The 21133-nt window shown below is 42.9% G+C and overlaps 1 protein-coding gene and 1 long non-coding RNA gene across 5 annotated transcripts in view; one reads left to right on the top strand and one right to left on the bottom strand.

Annotated features, from left to right (window-relative positions):
- Positions 1 to 414: 414 nt before the first annotated feature.
- LOC128325364 (uncharacterized) lies at positions 415 to 8351 on the bottom strand. The gene is made up of 5 exons (XR_008307403.1): positions 8277 to 8351; positions 5290 to 5371; positions 4888 to 4990; positions 4153 to 4334; positions 415 to 1268 (listed from the first exon to the last, which is right to left on the bottom strand). It is a non-coding gene; the product is annotated as an uncharacterized LOC128325364 (long non-coding RNA).
- The window catches only part of SLC26A7 (solute carrier family 26 member 7), a 127845-nt gene continuing 114722 nt past the window's right edge, over positions 8011 to 21133 (top strand). The window contains exon 1 of one of the 4 annotated variants that reach the window (XM_053251063.1): positions 8011 to 8184. The gene's annotated coding sequence lies outside the window, so the exon portion shown is untranslated. Of the gene's footprint in view, positions 8185 to 8516; positions 8594 to 12074; positions 12272 to 21133 lie in introns of those variants that run through there. The other 3 variants (XM_053251069.1, XM_053251064.1, XM_053251065.1) reach the window with 3 other exon arrangements.

Below are 21133 nucleotides of genomic sequence, written 5' to 3' on the forward strand. Positions count from 1 at the left end.
AGCAGCAGCTGAACCAGTTTGCTGAGGTCTGCAGAGGTAGCACAGTGGTAGGGAGGCCACCAAAAAGCTTTGATGAGGGCTGCCACCAGCCTTGTTACAGCACTGCTTCAAGCCCTTCCCAGGCTTCCCAGGGGCATCTGGTTGGTCATGGCAGGAAGCAGGATGCTGACCTAGATGGACCTTTCATCTGATCCAGCAGGGCTCTTCTGATGTTTGTATTATGTGTGTTCTTAGTAGGGAAGGGAAAGAGTCCTGTGCGCACACATGAATACTTACCTCCCATGGACGGCAATAGAAGCCCTGCTGTGGATCTAGGCTTCAACTAGACTTCTTTGTTCGCATTTAGTTTATTGTTGCAGTCATAAACCAGCACAAAATAAAAGAACCACCAATTATAAGAACCATTATACAGGAGAAGCACAGAAAAATATTATAGTGTCTTTATAATTCCACGAGCATTGGAAGATTGCTTGGTTGGAAGATTTAATTGTTGTTAATCATCATGTTTCTGACAGTAGATTACATTTCTGTATTTTTCAGAGACAATTATTAGGATAACTTGTAAATATTCATTGGGTTCAGACGACCTGGTGGCAAGTAAGGTGGTGGTAATCATTGCTTCCTGCCGAGCAAACACCCCAGTGTGAGTCGCAAGTGCCACACGTTTCGTGTTGTCCAAACCCAGAGACTCTGGTTTCCTGAGCAGCATTTCCCCCCCGCCACTCGGCATCCATAACTTAGGTTTGCTGTTGAGTGGTGGATGTCAGCTGACAGGGGAAGTGCTGCTCAGGAATCTGACACTTGCGACTTGTGCCAGGATTGCATGCTCAGCAGGAATCAGTGATTCCCACCCCCTTTCTTGCCACCAGATCATCTGAATTTGCCCATTGATTGTTTGAGTTGGCTGTCAGTTTGCTCTGTCAGTTTACAGGGCTTACAGCAACACATGTACTTAGAAGTTCAAGATTCCTACATTTCTGGCAAAAATAATAATATCTCAGCAGCATTGAAGTGCTTACAAGGGCCATTAAAGAGTCTACTGGCTATAAGGTGCCCACTTTCACTTGAAGCATTCCTCTGATGATAGTTCCTGATTAGTACTGTAGTCAGCTGAAGGGCAAGAATTAAAAGCAGAAGTCGGTCCACAGCCAGCAATGGGAAAACACCGGCTTCTTTCATTGTGCTCATCTTCTGGATTGCAGCCACTCTCTGCATTTTTGGTAGCATCAAGAAATGACATCCAATAATAATGCCTTATTGTGAGAGGCCTTGTAAAAAAAACCAAACAAAAAAATTATGTAGCAAGAGACAAAAATCATGTATCAAGTTAGCTGAAATATAAATAGAGATGATGGCACATAACCGAAAGGAAGGCTGATGCTGAAAATCAGAAAAAAGTGAGTGCTCCAAGATCATTCATGTCAGTGGAAGATTCAGGACTAAAAACACATTCTTCTGTGTAGAAATGTTATCATGTATAAATGTTCAACAATCCTCTGGAATTATATTAATTATATTAATTATAACCTGATTAATATAAAACTATAAATGGAAGCCTGGAAATCAGCTGATATATTTTATCTTTGGAGAGTAGCCAGAGAAAGGGAAACTTAAAGAGCTTAGAAGACACCCACATATGGTGCTGAAGCAGCAGGAAGTCTTATCTGAACTGAACAGATTCCGAGCATGTGCAGAGTGGTCATTTGGATAAACAGCCCCCTGCATGGAATAAAGGGACGCACTGGAAGGATGTTAGGATGTCCACAGAAGGTGCTACAATAGTTGCACTCTTGGAACATCCCGCTTTGAATCACATGGGCCCAGTAAGTATTGTTCAAACCAGTCCATGGCTAATTTCAGGAACTCCTTTCTAATAATAACTTCTGGGGAAGTCCAATCGCCACCAGGTCATCTGGTGGCAACTTGAGACCGGGACTTCTCTGTAGCTGCCCCAGAGCTTTGTAATACATTCCCTGTCAAAATAAGAGCGTTTCCATCTCTGGTTGCTTTTAAAAAGACCCTTAAGACACACCTGTTTTCTCAGGCTTTTAACTAATTGTTTTTATTCTGTGAAATTGTTTTAATCGCTTTTATTCCATTTTATATTTGTTGTATTTTGGATTATGTATAAGAAGGCAGGGAAAGGAGCTTCCATTCAGCGATTCCATGAACTGTTGACTGGGGAAGGGAAGCTCTGTTGGGGCTGACAGGTCCCGACCCCAGCATTGGCCCTGACAGCAGATACATCTGACATCAGATGCAGGGGGTGTGGCTTGGGACCACAATTGTAAAGCCTAAGGGGTGGAGAAGCTGCCGGAGGACTTCATCCTCTGGCCATGACCAAGCTTCTTACGCCTCTGCTTTAGTGGTTCAGGAGGCTTTACAACTGGGACAATACAGATGGTGAAAGATTATAGCTATGGGGCATTAAGGGAAAAAGATAGAGGTCAAGTTGTGAGAGAGAAAATGGAGTCACTTGATCTGGCAGAGCAGAAGCCTTAGATATGATTAAATGTTTGTGGGAAGTAGTGTTAGGAAAGCAGTTATTTAAAGGTATCCAATAACAAAGGGCTTGCTCTCACAACCAAAAGGAGGCTTTACAGACAGGGCTTTTATTTCGAATCCACTCCGGATTGGAGTGTGCCAGTCCACATATTAGCTGGATTTACCCTGAAGTCCCTGCGGGCTATCAGGGACCAGGACAGACAGGACTTTGTTTTTCCCCCCAATGGAGGCTGCACATTCTGGCTTAGCCCAAAGTATGTCCAGCTTTAAAAAATCCTCTAGTTTCTGAGGCTTTTGGGTGGGTGGGTGGGTGGGTGGAACTGGGGCTTCTGCTTTGCCCCACAGTTTCTCTGTTATGTGTGGGGTGGTCATGCTAGTAAATCAGCGTTTTTCAAAACTCAACGAAGGGGAGTTTGACAGCTATTTGGGGTATGGTTTGCTCTAAGTGATTTGCAATTGCAAGCCCTGGGGGTGGGGAGGTGTTGTTGCAGATTGGTGATGCTCTGTGGGGGGAGTCCAGAAGGGGAGGGGGAAGGAGAAATTCTTAAGTTAAGCATAAGCACAAACTGCAAAATGTGTGTCTTCCTATGTTTTGCATAGGCTTTAGATATGCAGAATGGATGTAACTTGAGCCCTTTTTTGTCTGAACTGATTCCATTAGGTGTGTGTGTTGTGGTGGTGGTGGGGGCATGAGGTAATGAAGGTAGTCACTCACAAAGGCAAGGGTTAAGCATCCTGCTGTTTGATCCAGCTTGGCAACTCGTCATGCATGCCATCCTTCTGCTCTTAGCTGTCAAACTAAAACAACAACAACACCACTCTCTTGCCTCTTCCTCTGTGGTGTGATTTGTGATTGGTTGGAGGAAAAACTTGGAGCAAGTAGGTGGGAAGATACAGGAAAAAGATCTGCCAGGGAGTGTGGGGAGGAGCCAACAGCTATGTGAACTGTCAATTTAATCCCCTGAATTAAACAACTTGCGAATCCGCTGCGAAGCAGAGTTGCTCTTCAGATACCCTGCTGCATGAAGGTATGTGTGAATAATTCCCAGCTGGAGGGGAGGAGTGTCCAGCCAGGCTCCAAGGCCCATGTGTGTTCTCAAGAAATGGCCATGTGCTGGCAGCAATCAAGGTCGCAGGAGGGGAAAGTGATCGTGTGCTAACCATGATCTGGATCTTACAAGGTGGTTTACATCCAAGAGACAAAAAGGTCATAACTGTGGACCAAATCTTACCATGATCTATCAGAGATAAAAGCATTCTATCTCCAACGCTTTTTAACATCTACATGAAACCTCTGGGAGAGATCATCAGGAGATTTGGTGCTGGGTGCTACCAATAAGCTGATGACACCCAGATCTATTCTTCTATATCAGCTTCATCAGGAGATGGCTTAACCTCTTTAAGTGCTTACTTGGAACCAGTAAGGGGCTAGACGTGGGAGAACAAACTGAAGTTAAATCCAAACAAGACAGAGGTACTAATTATGGGAGACTAGAACTTAGGAAGTGGTTTAGATCTGCCTGTTCTGGATGGTGTTACATTCCCCCTGAAAGATCAGATACGCAGCTTGGGAGTACTTTTGGACCCAACACCCACCCACCCCCAATATATCAGGTTGAGTCAGTGGCTAGGAGTGCTTTTTATTACCTCCAGCTGATATGCCAACTACGTCCATTTCTCGAGACAAACGGCCTTAAAACAGTGGTTCATATGCTGGTAACATCCACGCTTGAGAACTGCAATGTGCGTTACGTTGGGCTGATGTTGTATGTCGTTCGGAAACTGCAACTGGTGCAGAAAGTGGCAGCCAGGTTGGTCTCCGGGGTCACCTGTAGAGACCACATTACTCCTACTTTAAGAGAATTACATTGGCTGCCAATTAGTTTCCAGGCAAAATACAGAGTGCTGGTTATGATCTATAGAGCCTTGAATGGCTTGGGCCCAGAGTATTTAAGAGAGCACCTTCTTCTTCATGTACCCCACCACATATTAATATTATTGGGGGAGGTCCGGTTACAGTTGCCACTGGCTCATTTGGTAGCAACCCAAAACTGGGCCTTCTCTAGGGTTTTCCCAAGGCTCTGGAACACACTCCTAAATTAAATCAGAATCCCCCCATCTCTGTTTGTTTTCAAACGACTCTTGAAAACATACCTGTTTTATCAGGCTTTTTGTTTATGATGTTTTAAAACTTTATTTATGGTAATTTTTAATCTGTTTTGTGTCATATTTTGGTTTCAGTTGCTTAAATTGTAAACTGCCCTGAGATTTTAAATAAGGTGATATATAAATGCGACAAATAAATAAATAAGTTGTGGACAGTGGGTGGATGGGGCTTCTGAGCACATGATTGCGGGGGGATGGGGTGGCTTGTGGGCGTACCTTTTTAACATCTAAAGAGCGCTATTGTCATACGATTCTGCATAGGTCCTCCAGACACAACTGGCATAATCTTGGGGTAATGTAAAGGTTCCCTTAACTGGCTCTGTAACAAAAGTATGAGTAATCAGGCTCTCATCAATAGACATCAAACTCCAGTATCATTCTGTCATAGTACATTTTGTTTTTAGTGATGTCAAGGTTGGAGAATTTTACTGATTGAGAAAGCAGGATGCTGACTATTGAGATCCACGGAACAATGACCAGCAATTTACCTATAGAAACCACTGGATGTCACTGTTGCTTTGCATACCTCTTGTGAAAACTAATCAATCAGCTTTGCCCAGGCATGCGGGGAAAACTTTACTTTCAGCTAGCAGTTCAAATAAAATAGGAACTACATACCCCAGTGGAAATATATTCCATTGATTTCAGTGTTTACAACTGGAGTTGCAAACCACACAACTTTTCACAAGTTTTGGCACTTCTGCAGAAAATAAAATAGTTTTATTAAAGCCATCAAACTAGCATAATTGCATGCAACGTATTGTTTCATTATCAAATATGGGTTTCCCTGATTAGAGGTGAGCAAATAATGTTGACATTCACATAGTATGTTATCTTTTATTAATATTAAATGTATTAATGGAACGTGGTGTACATTTCAATACTGTTACAGCATGAGTATATAGGCAGTGCTTCAGTGATTTACAACTCAGTGGCTTATGAAAAGAGCATATGAATTTGTGGTTTTTTTAACTGAAAATGTTCACAGAAATTGTTAATTAAGATGTAGAAATTTGGCTGCAGTCCATAGCTCTTTTTTGTCAGCAAGTTGGTAAGGTAATATGTAAGTAGTACACAAATATGGTTAACAAACAGTGAATGGGAAACTTGGGCAAAAATCTTGGTCCATTATTGCAAAGAACTGTCATGATTTCCACATCATTTTCAAATAAGTAGTGGAAATTACATTTATTTTACAAATTTCATTATTTTGGTTAACTGAGGGCTGATGCACACAACCAGTTTGTCATAACAGTATGAAGAAGTTATCTCACTTTTTGACACGATGATACTGTAGATGACATTTACCTATATGTCTCTTATTTGCATTGGCATTGACAGTATTTATTTATTTATATTTATTTATCATATTTTTATACCTCCTGATATGTAAATCTCTAGGTGGTGCACAAATCCCAACAATAAAATCACAGGTTAAAGTACACAAAACACAATTAAAAATATAAACCAAATTATTAAAATTCTAATTAAAAACTTGCGAGAACAGAAAAGTCTTGACGGTCTTCCTGAAAACAAACAGAGAAGGAGATGCTCTTATTTCAGCAGGGAGCATATTCCAAAGCCCTGGGGCAGCCACAGAGAAAGCCCGGTCCTGAGTTGCCACCAGATCTTGTCCCAAGCCGTTAAGGGCTTTATAGGTAATAACCAGCACTTTGTATTTCACCCGGAAACATATCGGCAGCTAGTGCAGTTCTTTTCAAACTGGAGTTATATGGTCCCTTCGTGTTGTCCCAGAAAACAATCTGGCTGCAGCATTCTGTACCAATTGTAGTTTCTGGACTACGTACAAAGGCAGCCCCACATAGAGTGCATTGCAGTAGTCAAGTCTGGAGGCTAACAGCATATGTACCACTGTTTTAAGGTCATTTACCTCTAGAAATGGACATAGCTGACTTATCAGCTGAAGCTGGCAGTATGATCTGTCTTGATATATGAGTTATCTTAGGTTGAGTAGCACCTGGGCTCCTCAGGCCCACCTTTATACCAATCTTCCACACGTTAATATTTTTACCATATATAATAACTCCTTCCCTTCTATTCTCCTTCTTTCTCTTTCTCATTTTAATGATGCAAAATCCCTCCTCTAGCTGTGAGGAGTCCCAGGTAGGCTGCCACCACCCACCTTTTCAATATGAGGAGATTCACCTTTCAAAGAGAATATTTGGAGAGAGTAAAGTGGAAAACCCCTCCCTACAATTTAATGCTGGTTTTAAATGACTTTAATGTTAGTGTTTTTAATGTTTAAATGAATTTAATTGTTTACTTGATTTGGTTTTGTTTTTAATTGTCAATTGTTTTAAATTGTTTTTATTTGTTGTAAACCGCCCTGAGACATTTTTGGAGGGGTGGTATATAAATCAAATCAAATCAAATCAAATCAAATTAAATAGCCTTGAGCAGTCTTAGGCCTTCAAGAGCATGTGACTAGGGCAGGACACAATAAGGAGTGACACTAACAACAGCAAGGATTTATTAATAATTGAAGCTGTTCTCATGAGCAGGCATAACCGGGCTAATAAAGCCAAGCTCAGTCTTGCCCGCGTGTGAGAACCGCCAGGATCATGCCCAATCCCGGTGGCACCTCAGCAGCAAACCTGCCAAGCCAGCCACCCTCTTAAATGGGGTTAAGAGTACTAGTGTTCTCTTAGCCCTGTTTTTAAAATTGTCTTTCAGCCAAAGATGGGAGACTGCAGGACTCCCAGCAGGCGTTGGGGGAATCCCTATAATGCATCCTGCACTTGTGTGGTGCATTGTGGAAGTTCTAGGGGCTGGGATGAAGCATCCCACCCCGCCATGCTGCTGGCGGCAATCATGTGGATGGGCATTGTCCAGGGAGAAAATAGGGATTATCTGCAGGAAGGTAAGTGCAAGCGGCCTTCCTTCCTGCTCTCCTTCGTGCCCTTTCTCAGCGATCATGAGAAAGGGTTAATTGGATGATAAGGAAAACTATAGAGGCATCAACAATCACTGCTTCCATTCAAGTAAAACCTTTCCCTAGGAACTACAAGAACCATGCAGTCAGGTCCAAGCAATTAAACAAAAATAAATTCCCAGATGTATCTAGCTAAACTGGTCCCTATCCTTCCAACTTATTTCCAAGTAAGGAATTTCCCAATTGATTCCCAGCTCAATGCTGCTTAGACTCCCTTTGTCCTAGCGTTGTTGCTGATCAGACCTCCTTCAGAGTCCTCCAGGGAAGAACGCACCCCTCTCCTACTTCTCGATAGGCTGTTGTCCAGTAAGCCTTGCCCCTCACTCTGGATTGGGCCACAGGGATTTGCTTCTCCAGGGCTTTCTTCCTTATTTGGAGAGGCCCACCTTCCAAGCAGTGACTCTAATTGAGGCCTAGCTCTCCCTCAAGCCTGACGGTCACTACAGTCCTGCTCAGTCCTCTTTGTTCCTCCTCCAACTTTCTGCTTCTCTTTGAAAAACATAACCAGTTAAAAAAAATGGAGATGGGGACACCACTTGTACAACACACCTTAGTTAAAGGTATGACCACTTATAGATCCTAACACAGAAGTTAAGATCAACTAGTCGACCCAGCACAGAGCATCTGTGCACAATTTGGGGCTGGTGGTTACCTCTTCTCCCCACCTTCTGCCCCAGTCTCTGCTTCCTGACCATGGCCGGCCCATGCCGGGCCCAGCCGCCTCTCCTCCACACCACCACTTCTGCCCCCCCCCCATGTTCTTTCCCCACTCCTGGGCCTGGCCCTCCGCCACCACGGCGACCAATCCTCCTGGGTGCGCCTCAGTTTATCAGGCGCCTCCGCTGCCCAGCCAATCAGCTGGGTGCCTGGATGCACATTCTAAAGGCACACCCAGGAGGATTAAATATATAGATAGATGATCATCTTAGAACTGGCTACCATAACTGGCTGTGCCTCTCCAAGGTCGTGGTAAGAGACTTTTTGTTTTGTTTTTTCTTCTTGCAACACAAGCCAAGCTGCATGCTTCCTCTTCCCCTTGTTAATCCAGAGTTCCACAGCTCATACAAAGCTGGGATCTGTGGTTTAATTCTGATTTACATACCATACTTTGAAGTCGGTTTCATATTCTGGATGGGGCCACACTTCCCCAGAAGGAACAGGTATGCAGTCTAGGGGTGCTTCTGGATCCAAGACTCTCCTTGGTGTCCCAGGTTGAGGCAGTGGCCAGAGGTGCCTTCTATCAGCTTTGGCTGATACGCCAGCTGCATCCGTTTCTTGATAGACAACCTCAAAACAGTGGTACATCTGCTGGTAACCTCCAGCCTGGATTACTGCAATGTGCTATATGTGGGGCTGCTCTTGTACTTAGTCCGGAAACTACAGGTGGTCCAGAATGCGGCAGCCAGGCTGGTCTCTGGGTCATCTAGGAGAGATCATATTATTCCCGTATTGAAGGAGTTACACTGGCTGCCGATATGTTTCCAGGCAAAATACAAGGTGTTGGTCATAACCTATACAGCCCTAAACAGCTTGGGCCCTGGGTATTTAAGAGAACGTCTTCTTTGTTATGAACCCCACCGCCCATTGAGATCATCAGGAGAAGTCTGTCTGCATTTGCCACCGGCTCGTCTGGTGGCTACTCAAGGATGGCCCTTCTCCGTTGCTGCCCCGAGGCTTTGGAATGCGCTCGCTAGTGAAATAAGAGCTTCCCCATCTCTGACAACTTTTAAAAAGTCTTTAAAGATACATCTGTTCACCCAGGCTTTTAACTGATATTGTTTTGATTGTTTTAATGTTGTTTTTAGAATATTGTTTTAAAATTTTAAATTGTGTTTTAAATTTCTTGCTTTTAAATTTTTTTGTTTTTGTTTTTAATTAATGTTTTACTTTTTAATCTTTGTAAACCACCCAGAGACGTAAGTTTTGGCGGTATAAAAATATGTTAAATAAATAATAAATAAAATAAATATTCTGGCTTGTAAGCCAGAGTTAACCGCAGTTTGTGGCTTCCCATTAGCTTTTAAGCCATGGTTCCACAAGCCGGGATGTCAGCAGTGTGCAAAGTAAGGAAATGGCGGGGGGAGGAAGTGCAGGAGCTCAGCTTGTGATCCTGATCAATAAACCATCATTTGTCAGTTGTGTGAACTGGGCCTTAGAATAGATTGAGATATCCACTGAATCAAGCTACTACTAGAAATACAAGAGAATAGTGTAGACTTTAGGTCACATAACTGTTCTTTGTGTCAAAACAGAAATGTGAGAATTGGTTATAAGAATTGTCTTGCTTGATTGGGCCAAGGTCCAGCCAACACAGTAATCTGTTGCCAGCAGCAACCAGCCAACTCACTAGCAAAGATCTGAGGGTGACAACTTTCGTTAGTTATTTTTCCCATTTTCCACATTACTTTGAGGTGGTTCGTCTCTAAAAACATGGTAATGTATCTTGTGTCACTGGATATTTCTTGATCAACAAGAATGTGTTGCATTTGAACTCTGCTCATTCTGTTTAATCAAACTTATTAAAATCTGCCACCACCCCCGCAAATCTGCAGATAAATTCTGAAACAGGAAAACTATGATTATCTATTTCTATCAGGAGAAATGAAAGGCAAATTAAAGGCCACTTCTTACACATATTTTGTGCAATACCTGACTCCAAAATATATGCAAATCTGCTCCAGATTTGTAGGATGGACATATATCTAAATTGCTGCTTTTCTTTTTAAGTGGTAAATATTTGGTGTCCAGTCATGTATTTAAAAAGGAGGAAAGCAGACATTTAGATATCCAGTGATCACTGACAGAGTTCCAACATATTTTGTACTCCTTTTGTACATTATTTATTATTATTAATAAAAAATTTAGATCCCCACGCCTCTAGTACAATACTGCTAGGGGTGGCTCACAACAGTAAAACAGTAAAAGTAATATAAAATTTAACACAATAAAACAAATAAAACACAATATAGAATAGAAACAATTAAAACAAACCCAAATAAAATTAAAAATCCATTGGGCTGTAACAAAACATATTAAAAAGCCTCGCTGAACAAGAAGGTTTTAAAGATTTTTTTTTTTTTTAAAAACACCTTAAGTGAGGGAGCATGGCAAAGCTCTTCTAGAAGGGCATTCCAGACCTAAGGGGCCACAGCCTTAAAGGCCTTGTCTCTTGTCCCTGTCAACTGAAGCTCAGTCAATGGCAGGGTCACCATTGACTCAAGATAATGAGCGAAGGGCCCTGGCAGATTCATCTTATTTTTTGGAATATTATTTTTGTGCCACTTTTCAAGAACAAAAATTCATCGGAGTCCACTGGTACTGCTGTGAACTTGCTTGGAACCCAGCAGAATCACACATTTACTTAATTGTAAATGTATAAGGAACTCTATGCAAGGGGCCGAGGTGCTATAATAGGTTAGGCTATGCAGTTTTAAAAACAAAAGAACCGCCCAGCACCCATGCTCTTTGAACAAGAGATGGTATCATCTATGCAAGTTATTTTAAAAAATCATAAATTCATGTAGCCTCATAAATTCACAAAACAAAGTTACTGAGAGATAAGCCTTGCCACACTGCTTTTAGGTGAACCCACAAGCTGTAATTTGTACAGAGCTGGCTCTCTCATGGTTGGAGGGTAGCTCAAAGCATGCTTTCTCCTTATCCCAAACATTATGGGCTGTGAAACCAAAGCAGTTCAGGGAGCTGGATGTACTGTTAAACAAATACCGGTAACTCTGTGAAACTCTTGTTCCAGTTCTAAAAAACTGCATGACCAGGCCTTGCTCATCTTAGGCCCCTCCAGCTGTTTTTGAACTACAACTCCCATAATCCCCAGACAAAGTGGCCAATAGCCAGGGATTATGGGAGTTGTAGGCCAACATCTGCAAGAGGGCCAGTTGAGCTGGCCTGTGCGAAACCAATAATCTGCTTTAAAAGTGTGCATTTCCTCCTAATATTTTCTACGGCTTCAATTCCTTTGGTGAACCATATCATTTTGTAGTGATGTTGATCCCACCCAAGGTCAGTCTGTCCACGAGCCCTTGGAGGCAGTTGGATTGGAGGTGGCAGCAGGAGCTTCATTTGGCAGCTTTGACTTGTTGGGTCACTCCTGCCGCTCAGGTTCCTCCTCCTCTTCCTCCTCCTCAACTTGTGGCTTCTCATTTCCCCTCTTTCCCTGACAGCAGGGGCAGGGTTTGGAGGAACAGGAAGTGTGGACTCACCAAGGAGAAAAGAAAGGTGGTAGTCTGAGAGAAGGGGGAAGCGTTGAGGTTTGGCTTGGAAGCAGGGAAGGAACGGGGGCGGGGGAAAGAGGGAGAATGAGGAGGAGGGACGTGGTTGCTTGGCCTGTTGCTTCAGGTGCCATTTGAGCCTGGACCAGCCCTGATTCCACTGCAAGCTGACCCAACATTTTTTCTGGGAGGGGAATATGGCACAGTAATCTAGCAAAGCACTTTAATTTAGAAGCACTACCCGATTCTAAGAAAGGCAATAACTCAAGTGACAGTCAAGTCTGGTGCTGGAGGGAAGAGACAGTGGGAGAGAGCAAGCCAATGGCAGCAGCAGCGGCAAGGGGGTGGATACATGCTGTGGCTGCCTGATAAAGCATGCAGTGGGACTGGCCTGAGGACAGAATGCATGGCCTGGAAGGTAAGGCGGGTGATGGGGAAAAGGAATGGGGTCCTCCGGCCCAGGGAATGGAGCTGGCAAGTGGGGTAGGGTGGCATCAGTGCCAGGCTTGCCCAGAGAGTGGGACTGGTGAGGGGGGTGGCACATTGCTAATCACCCCAAATGACTTTCCCCGCTCTGTAGCACCGGCTTCTGTAGTCACACAGCTAAAGACCAAGCCTAGGTTCCCAGAGCATGAAGTCTGGTCTGTTAGAAGCATTGCCTCAGATTATAATTTTGAAAGGAATATTCCATGGATACCCCCATTTCAGAAGAACCCCTACATAATAATAATTTGCATACAACTTTCAAACGTGCAAAGTGCTTCACATGCATTAACTTGTAACCATTATGAAGTATTGTTGCTGATATACTACACAAGAGTATGTCAGCCTAGTAATACTAGGCCCATTCGCACATTATGTTCAATGCTTGTACGTGTGTGGTTTACAGAGGCACAGATCTGTACACAGGTAGAGTCATTCACATGTTATGCTGAATGCCGGTACAGAAGTACACTTATCAGTACCATGAATTTGAAAGGCCTGTATCCAGGTTCACTTTTAAAATGAACACAGGTACAGTCATTCACATAAACATGTGTACAAGCGTACAGACATCTATTCAGTCACACAGTATAATGTCTGAATTGGGCTACTGTGTTTGTGCAAGTTGTGCATATTCAAAATTTGTGCAGTAATGTTACACAAGAGTAAGCTGATATTTCCAATGGGCTTACCCTTGTGTAATACAATTTGCACTAATTTTGCCTTTGTGTGACTTCTGCAAATTGGAGAAACACAATGTTGCTAGGCTGACATACCCGTATGCAGTATGTCAGCCACTATCCCCATATTTAATACTCACTGCCTCTTATTGCAGTGGAGGCTGAGAGGGAGTAACTCACCTAAGGCCATCTAGTGAGTTCATGACAGAGATGGGATTTCAACTGGGGAGTTCCTGTACATTGCTTAATCTTTTAGCCACTATACTACACCCCAGCATCTCTCTGGTGCCTCTTATTTATTTGATTTTGCAACAAACTTTTAAACTGACTTGATAATTTTGGTAGTTGTAACCTTTCTACATACAAATTATGCTAGGCTGGGTGGGAAATCTTGATTTTTTATGTTGAGTGAAGTTTCAGCTAGTGTGTGTGTGTGTGGCTGGCTATGTCTTAATCTTCCTAGGCTGATGCAGCATTGTTGGTCATATTTTGGTCATGGCACATATTTCAAATGTGGTTTGAAGAGAGAGTTTGACAAAAACTGACTCATCAAAATGGGCAAGAGATGAGACAAAAAGACGATATTTTGAAGCGCTGAACTGGCACAGAATCTGCAGATTTGACACAAGACTTAACAATGGCATAGACAGGAAAGCAAATGCAGAGCTGAGATACAGATATGTGTGTGTGATATTGATTATAAGAAGGGCTCCCGTCTTAGAAATCAGATAGTGTTGACTGGTGCTGAAATGGTATAACCCGGTTTGCACCTATAAGCTGCCATTTGGTGTGTAGACAAGTTTGCCTTGGAATCAAGAATAACATTTCCCCCCATTGCACTTAACCAATCAGCTGTAAATTCCAAGGATTTAAAGGCCTTTCACAACATCAGCCTCAGTAACTATGACCTGAGAGTGGTAAGGATACATGTGCCTAACAAGGGCCATTGTCATATTAAGGAAAATCACCCATCGAGAGAGCAGTCAAAAAATGCAGGGAATGTTCAGAGACATTCCTGGCTCATTGTACAAACATACCAGTAGCAGCCTGTTCTAACGAGCTGGAAGGGTGGAAAATGAGCCACAGGTGCTTCAGTACTGGCAGACACTCTCTCGCTGCCTTCTGGCCTTGCCCCAGCTGTAATTGGACCATGCAGGCTGGTCATTCATCCGGTAGGGAAGGGAAATCCCTAGCTCTGGTCATTGGCCCAGCTTTACATTACGGCACACTTTACTTTTACTGGACAAACAACCAGCCTGCGTGCATGGCTGAAATATAGCCAGGACAGGCCAGAAGGGAGTGAGAGAGTGACTGCTGCTTGTTTTCTGCTCCTCCAGACGTTAGCAATGCTAACTTAGCATGGGCCACTACTAAAACATATGCTTACTATTTATAACTGACCATGGACAAAATCTCCTGTCTTGCAAAGATGCACCGGAAAGCCTTATTAACTCAAATGACAAACACTTAAGCTTTTGAGCAATTTGATTGTTTTCACTACAATGCTCTTTTAAAAATCCTTATGTAACAACCCAGAAAAACCTTTGCAACTTTAACCAAAATAAATCACTACTTGCTTTTGGGCCGGAGAATATATTTTTGCTAACTCAATTGGACACTCCTTGATCTTGGGGTCTCTTTTTGTAGCAGTTAGCTCTTTCTCCAGTTACCTCAGAAATCGTGATTCTTGCAGAATCTCTTATTCTTTGGTGCCCCCTGTTGCCAGTTCTTCAATAAGGTATTCAGGAAAATTATCTTAAAACTACTACAGAGACATTAAGGATTTCTACAACTATAATGCAACCACAAACTATATCCCACACACATAATAATTTCACTTAGAGATTAATAGACACTCCCGTTAACCATCTTTTTGTAATCACTGATAGTAAACATGGTAAAACTGTAGAGTTTCTCCAGTGCTTGACTTCTGGGGCAGGGTAAGTGTTTTAGGTTAAGCCTAAAAGCTTCTCCATCAGACAACTCTGCCTTCCAGATCCAAGATGTATGAAGATGGGGACTTAGGGGGCTTTGCTTCCTTAGTGGAGAAAAAAGGAAATGCATTCTGCACCTCTTTATTATAGAACCACATATTCCAAGACTGATATTCATCACAGGTTCTAGACCTGAGTCCTTATGAGTCTATAGTGAGGATTTCAGTCTGTGTTAAGGTCATTCCACCAATGGCTTCCCAACACTTGATCGCTCAACACTCAAGCCCTTTATAGACATTCATTCTGGGTAGACAAATACATGGAAAAAGAGCAGCATTGTAGGGATGGGTTCAACCCCTGACCAACACATGTTCATTTGAATGTTAGAAGAAAGCCTATACAGGCATACGTTCCAACTGGAACCATACATTCATGGAGGAGAAGTCTATCAATGGTTCTAGTCCAAGGGCTAAAGGCCATCTCCAGCCTAAGAGGCAAGATTTATTATTTTATTTAATACATTTTTATACCATCTAAAACTCACATCTCTGGGCAGTTTACAACAAGATAGAAACAGAAAGTAAAACATCAGTTAAAAACACAAATAAGAAATTTAAAACACAACCATTCAAAAATTTTAAAACAATATTTTTTTCGACTTCCCAGAGGCATCTGGTCGGTCACCACATGAAACAGAATGCTGGACTAGATAGGCCTTGGGCCTGATCCAGCAGGCCTATTCCTAAGTTCTTAATTATCCTTATTTGCTAGGAAGAGCCCCTGTTTACTGGAATCTGTCCCTAGTAAATCACTGTCACTCCTGGGGATGCCTTGCTTTCCCCCCAGGAATTGTTTGTGGTCATTTTTCAGGCTTCTGCTTCCTCCTCAGAATCTTTAGAAATTAAATCTCCAAGTGTGGATGCATCATGTCTCCAGTACACTGGCTGTGCAGTGGAGTTGTGCACCTAAGGCACAGCTTTAAAGTACTGCATTGGGCACAGCATCTAGAGGGTGGAATCCAGTCCCCAGCAGTGTGTAGTTGGCCCTGGCAGGTGGTACTGATGAGCTGGGGAGGATGGAGAACAAGCAGCAGCTGTATCTCCTCATCTCCCTTGCCTCCCCACCTGGTGTGCTACTCACTCCACCCCAAACCACTCAGACTGGTTATTCACCCAGTTGTGTCCAAAGCAAACTACTAAAGTCCCCAAGTTTCCATTTACACACAGTTTGTATAGTATGGCCCTAGAGCTTGAACGAATTATTTTTAAAGGCTCCTTTGCTTAAAGAAGCCACATTTATTCATTATTCATTCATTCATTCACTTCTCTACCTCTGAACAAGCAGCAGAAGCCAGTGCAGTCAGGTAGGTAGGAGACTCCTCCAGCCTCCCATAAACCAGGCCAACACCCCCTCCCCCTGCCCCATGACTGCATTGTCTGACAATTTGCTGTAAAATTCCTGTCTGGTGTGAGGGAGTAGAGAATGTTTTTGGGGGAAACACTCACTATCCCTTGGAGTCACCCTTGGGCAAGCACCAAAGGACACTAGGGATTCTTCTCCCATTTACATACTTCAGTCTTTCTGCCTGTCTCTTCTTTCTCAACCATACTTCCTTGTATCCTGCAAAGAAACCCTCAATTTAAACCACAAGGTCTGGAATTTAGGAAGGAAGTCATTCTTTCCCCCTTTAGCAAACAGAAGTTAGGTGTCAAAATTAGAAACCCTGGTTTAGAGAGATGAATGGGTCTGCTACAAAATGAAATGAGCAAAAATGTCCCCCATTTACCCACAGGGATGGGCATTTTTTTAAAAAAAATTACACTATGGATTACTTGACTAGCACCTTGTTGCCCAGTGGTTCCCATGACTCGTAAAATGCAACATTTAAGGTTTTTAAAAACAAAAATACTATTATTTCCCTGTTTCTTTGATGCCATTATAAATGTGTGATATATAAAGCTTAAGCATTTAGACTAGAGTAATATAGTCCATAGGGTAGCATCTGAGTGCTGGAAGAAAAAGTACAAGTTTAGGGGCATTACTAGGCATTAAAAATCACTAGGCATTAAAGATATTTAGAGAATAGTCTCCACAGAGAACATATTAGCTCTATGAACTGCAGTAGTGGCAACACATAAAACTGAGGAGGGGAAGCACAGAAGGGGAAAAGTACATTTATGGGTAATCAAGCCGTGACCCACGTATTGTTAGAAGTGAGAATCTTTATATATAATTCACCAAGGCATACCTGTGGCTAATCCAATTTGTGGCAGCTCTCATGAGAGTTCAGAGAGTTGCTGGATAGGATAGTGACGGGGTCAGTTGCTCACTTAGCAGGGGTAATTGCTACTGAATTACAGGTGGAACTCGAAAAATTAGAATATCGTGCAAAAGTTCATTAATTTCAGTAATGCAAATTAAAAGGTGAAACTGATATATGAGATAGACGCATTACATGCAAAGCAAGATAAGTCAAGCCTTAATTTGTTATAATTGTGATGATAATGGCGTACAGCTCATGAGAACCCCAAATCCACAATCCCAGAAAATTAGAATATTGTGAAAAGGTTCAACAGTCTAGGCTCCAGGTGTCCCACTCCAATCAGCTAATCAATCCATAACACCTGCAAAGGGTTCCTGAGCCTTTAAATAGTCTCTCAGTCTGGTTCATTAGGAATCACAATCATGGGAAAGACTGCTGACTTGACAGTTGTGCAGAAAACCATCATTGACACCCTCCATAAGGAGGGAAAGCCTCAAAAGGTAATTGCAAAAGAAGTTGGATGTTCCCAAAGTGCTGTATCAAAGCACATTAATAGAAAGTTATGTGGAAGGGGAAAGTGTGGAAGAAAAAGGTGCACAAGCAGCAGGGATGACCGCAGCCTGGAGAGGATTGTCAGGAAAAGGCCATTCAAAAGTGTTGGGGACTTTCACAAGGAGTGGACTGAGGCTGGAGTTAGTGCATCAAGAGCCACCACACACAGACGGATTCTGGAAATGGGCTTCAAATGTCGTATTCCTCTTGTCAAGCCAATCCTGAACAACAAACAACGTCAGAAACGTCTTACCTGGGCTCAAGAAAAAAAGAACTGGTCTGTTGCTCAGTGGTCCAAAGTCCTCTTTTCTGATGAGAGCAACTTTTGCATCTCATTTGTAAACCAAGGATCCAGAGTCTGGAGGAAGAATGGAGAGGCACACAATGCAAGATGCTTGAAGTCCAGTGTGAAGTTTCCACAGTCTGTGTTGATTTGGGGAGCCATGTCATCTGCTGGTGTTGGTCCACTGTGCTTCAATAAGTCCAGGGTCAACGCAGCCGTCTATCAGGAGATTTTGGAGCACTTCATGCTTCCTTCCGCAGACGAGCTGTATGGGGATGCTGACTTCATTTTCCAGCAGGACTTGGCACCTGCCCACACTGCCAAAAGTACCAAAACCTGGTTCAATGACCATGGGATTACTGTGCTTGATTGGCCAGCAAACTCGCCTGACCTGAACCCCATAGAGAATCTATGGGGCATTGCCAAGAGAAGGATGAGAGACATGAGACCAAACAATGCAGAAGAGCTGAAGGCCGCTATTGAAGCATCCTGGTCTTCCATAACACCTCAGCAGTGCCACAGGCTGATAGCATCCATGCCACGCCGCATTGAGGCAGTAATTGCTGCAAAAGGGGCCCAAACCAAGTACTGAATACATATGCATGCTTATACTTTTCAGAGGTCCGATATTGTTCTATTCTACAATCCTTGTTTTATTGGTTTCATGTAATATTCTAATTTTCTGGGATTGTGGATTTGGGGTTCTCATGAGCTGTACGCCATGATCATCACAATTATAACAAATTAAGGCTTGACTTATCTCGCTTTGCATGTAATCCGTCTATCTCATATATCAGTTTCACCTTTTAATTTGCATTACTGAAATTAATGAACTTTTGCACGATATTCTAATTTTTTGAGTTTCACCTGTACTAGAAGCATAAGGAGTTATGTTAATAGGTCTCTCTTGGTCAGTTAAGAGTTAGTCAGAGAACTGTTCAGTTGTTGTTGAAGGCTAGTGTCTATTTCGGTATGTTGTTCAATCTCTTTCTCTTAGTATGTGATGTTTTAGTTTCTTAATAAATCTTTGTTTTTTAAATTCAGTCTAATGTCTCCAGATAATCTCTTGGGCTAAACTTCTTTACCACGAAAGCATACTCTGCTGTGTGAGGGTTTTAATGTTTCTCCTCACACCCCTCAACAACAAGGAACCCATCTGCTCAATTATAGCTACACCCCTGTATCAGGGCTGGATTAACTGCTAGGCCAGGAATTCCCAACCCATGGTATTCCAGATGTTGCTGAACCATGACTCACATCATCCCCAGCTATAATTTATTATGCCTGAGGATGATGGGAGTTGTAGTTCAGCAACATCTAAACACAGGAACATAGGAAGCAGTCATATACTGAGTCAGACCCTTGGTCAATCTAGCTCAGTATTGTCTACACAGACTGGCAGTGACTTCTCCAAGGTTTCAGGCAGGAATCTCTCTCAGCCCTATCTTGGAGACATCTAGTCTGGAGTACCATAAGTAGGGAACCCCTGCACTATGCTATGTGCTCTCCATTGTGCTTCTACAATTTTCCATTCTGGGAAGTGTGCCATCTTGTTCCCTTTGCATTAAAATTCTTAGTCATTCGTAACATGCAAAATTACCTAGGAAATTTTGGCGCCTGGATCTAAGGCCTTTGGAGGGCCCCCTCCCCCGCAAATTAAGATTCATCATGCTCGGCTGGGTGACCATACCACCCAGGACAAACTAAAGAGGATTTGGGGGGCCCAGGGGCGGTGGAGACCCTGGACTTTGGCCTGGAAGTCCAGGGGTAAAAGCCCTCCTGGTAACATGCTTTTGGACTTTCTTTCTACAAAGCAGAGGTAAGAAGATAAAGTGTGCTGACAAGTCGGTGTCGACTCCTGGCAAACACAGAGCCCTGTGGTTGCCTTTGGTAGAATACAGGAGGGTTTTACCATTGCCATCTCCCGTGCAGCATGAGATTATGCCTCTCAGCATCTTCCTAAATCACTGCTGCCCAATATAGGTGTTTCCCATAGTCTGGGAAACATACCAACGGGGATTCGAACCAGCAACCTCTGGCTTGCTAACAGTGCCCATATTTCTAGCAAATTAAGTGGTTAGCACATGCTTTCCTTGAAGATCCACTTTGAGAAGTAAATTGGAGGAGGAAGGGCACAACTTCTCCCCCTTATCATCTTAAGTGGCCTTTCAGGAAATTCTGTTGTCAGAGACATCACTTTAGCTCTACTCACACGTTATGTTCAACACTCATACAGTGAGTGTACAGTGTACACAGGTACAGTGACTCTCATGTCATGTTGAACACAGGTACAGCAGTGCACTTCCTATCTGTACCATGCCTGTATGCAGGTGCATCTTTTAAAAGAACACAGGTGCAGTCATTCACACAAAAACATGTACAAGTATACAGACATCTGTACACTCGTACAACATAATGTCTGAACGGGACTTTTGTCTATACCACTTTTTGCCTCTTATTGATAATGAGGGCCAGGGAGTTTATATCCTTCAGGGTGCCTGATTTACTGATTACATTTATAACCTAACAAATCCCATTTGAAAAGAGGAAATTTAGAGAAAAGCATCAAAGGCTCAGCATTTTTTCAACTCCAAAGCCCTTTTCAGACGTTATGAGCACCATAGGCACTCATGCTTACAATGGCAAAAGTGGGGAGGAAGTCCCACCCCGCCGCTGTCACTCACTCCTCCTGCCATATGGCACCATTTGTCTGAAGAAGAAAGCGCCATAAGTGTGTTCACTGGTGATTCTGTGAGCTGCAACCTGTATGAGGCGGCATGCCCTGTGGGACAGGACCTTTGCCCACTCTTATACCTGTCACTGCCTTTCCTTCCATAGAACAAAGGTGTGCAGGTGCCAGCTAGAGTGCACTGCATGGGTTAGATTTGCCTAATCCCACCTGGGACTTGTGGGAGTGTGGTTTGTGATTGAACTGTTGGGCTTTCTGTGTAGTGCTGGGGTGTATGGTGATTGGCTAGTAAACACTGTCAATCAAGAGGAATTTTAATTTAGGAATCTCATCTGGAGAGAATATCCCTAAGGGAGAGGCTTTGGAATGGAGTGGCGTGGCTATAAAATAAAATTA

This window comes from Hemicordylus capensis, chromosome 4, assembly GCF_027244095.1.
Source record: "Hemicordylus capensis ecotype Gifberg chromosome 4, rHemCap1.1.pri, whole genome shotgun sequence".
Taxonomy (NCBI): domain Eukaryota; kingdom Metazoa; phylum Chordata; class Lepidosauria; order Squamata; family Cordylidae; genus Hemicordylus; species Hemicordylus capensis.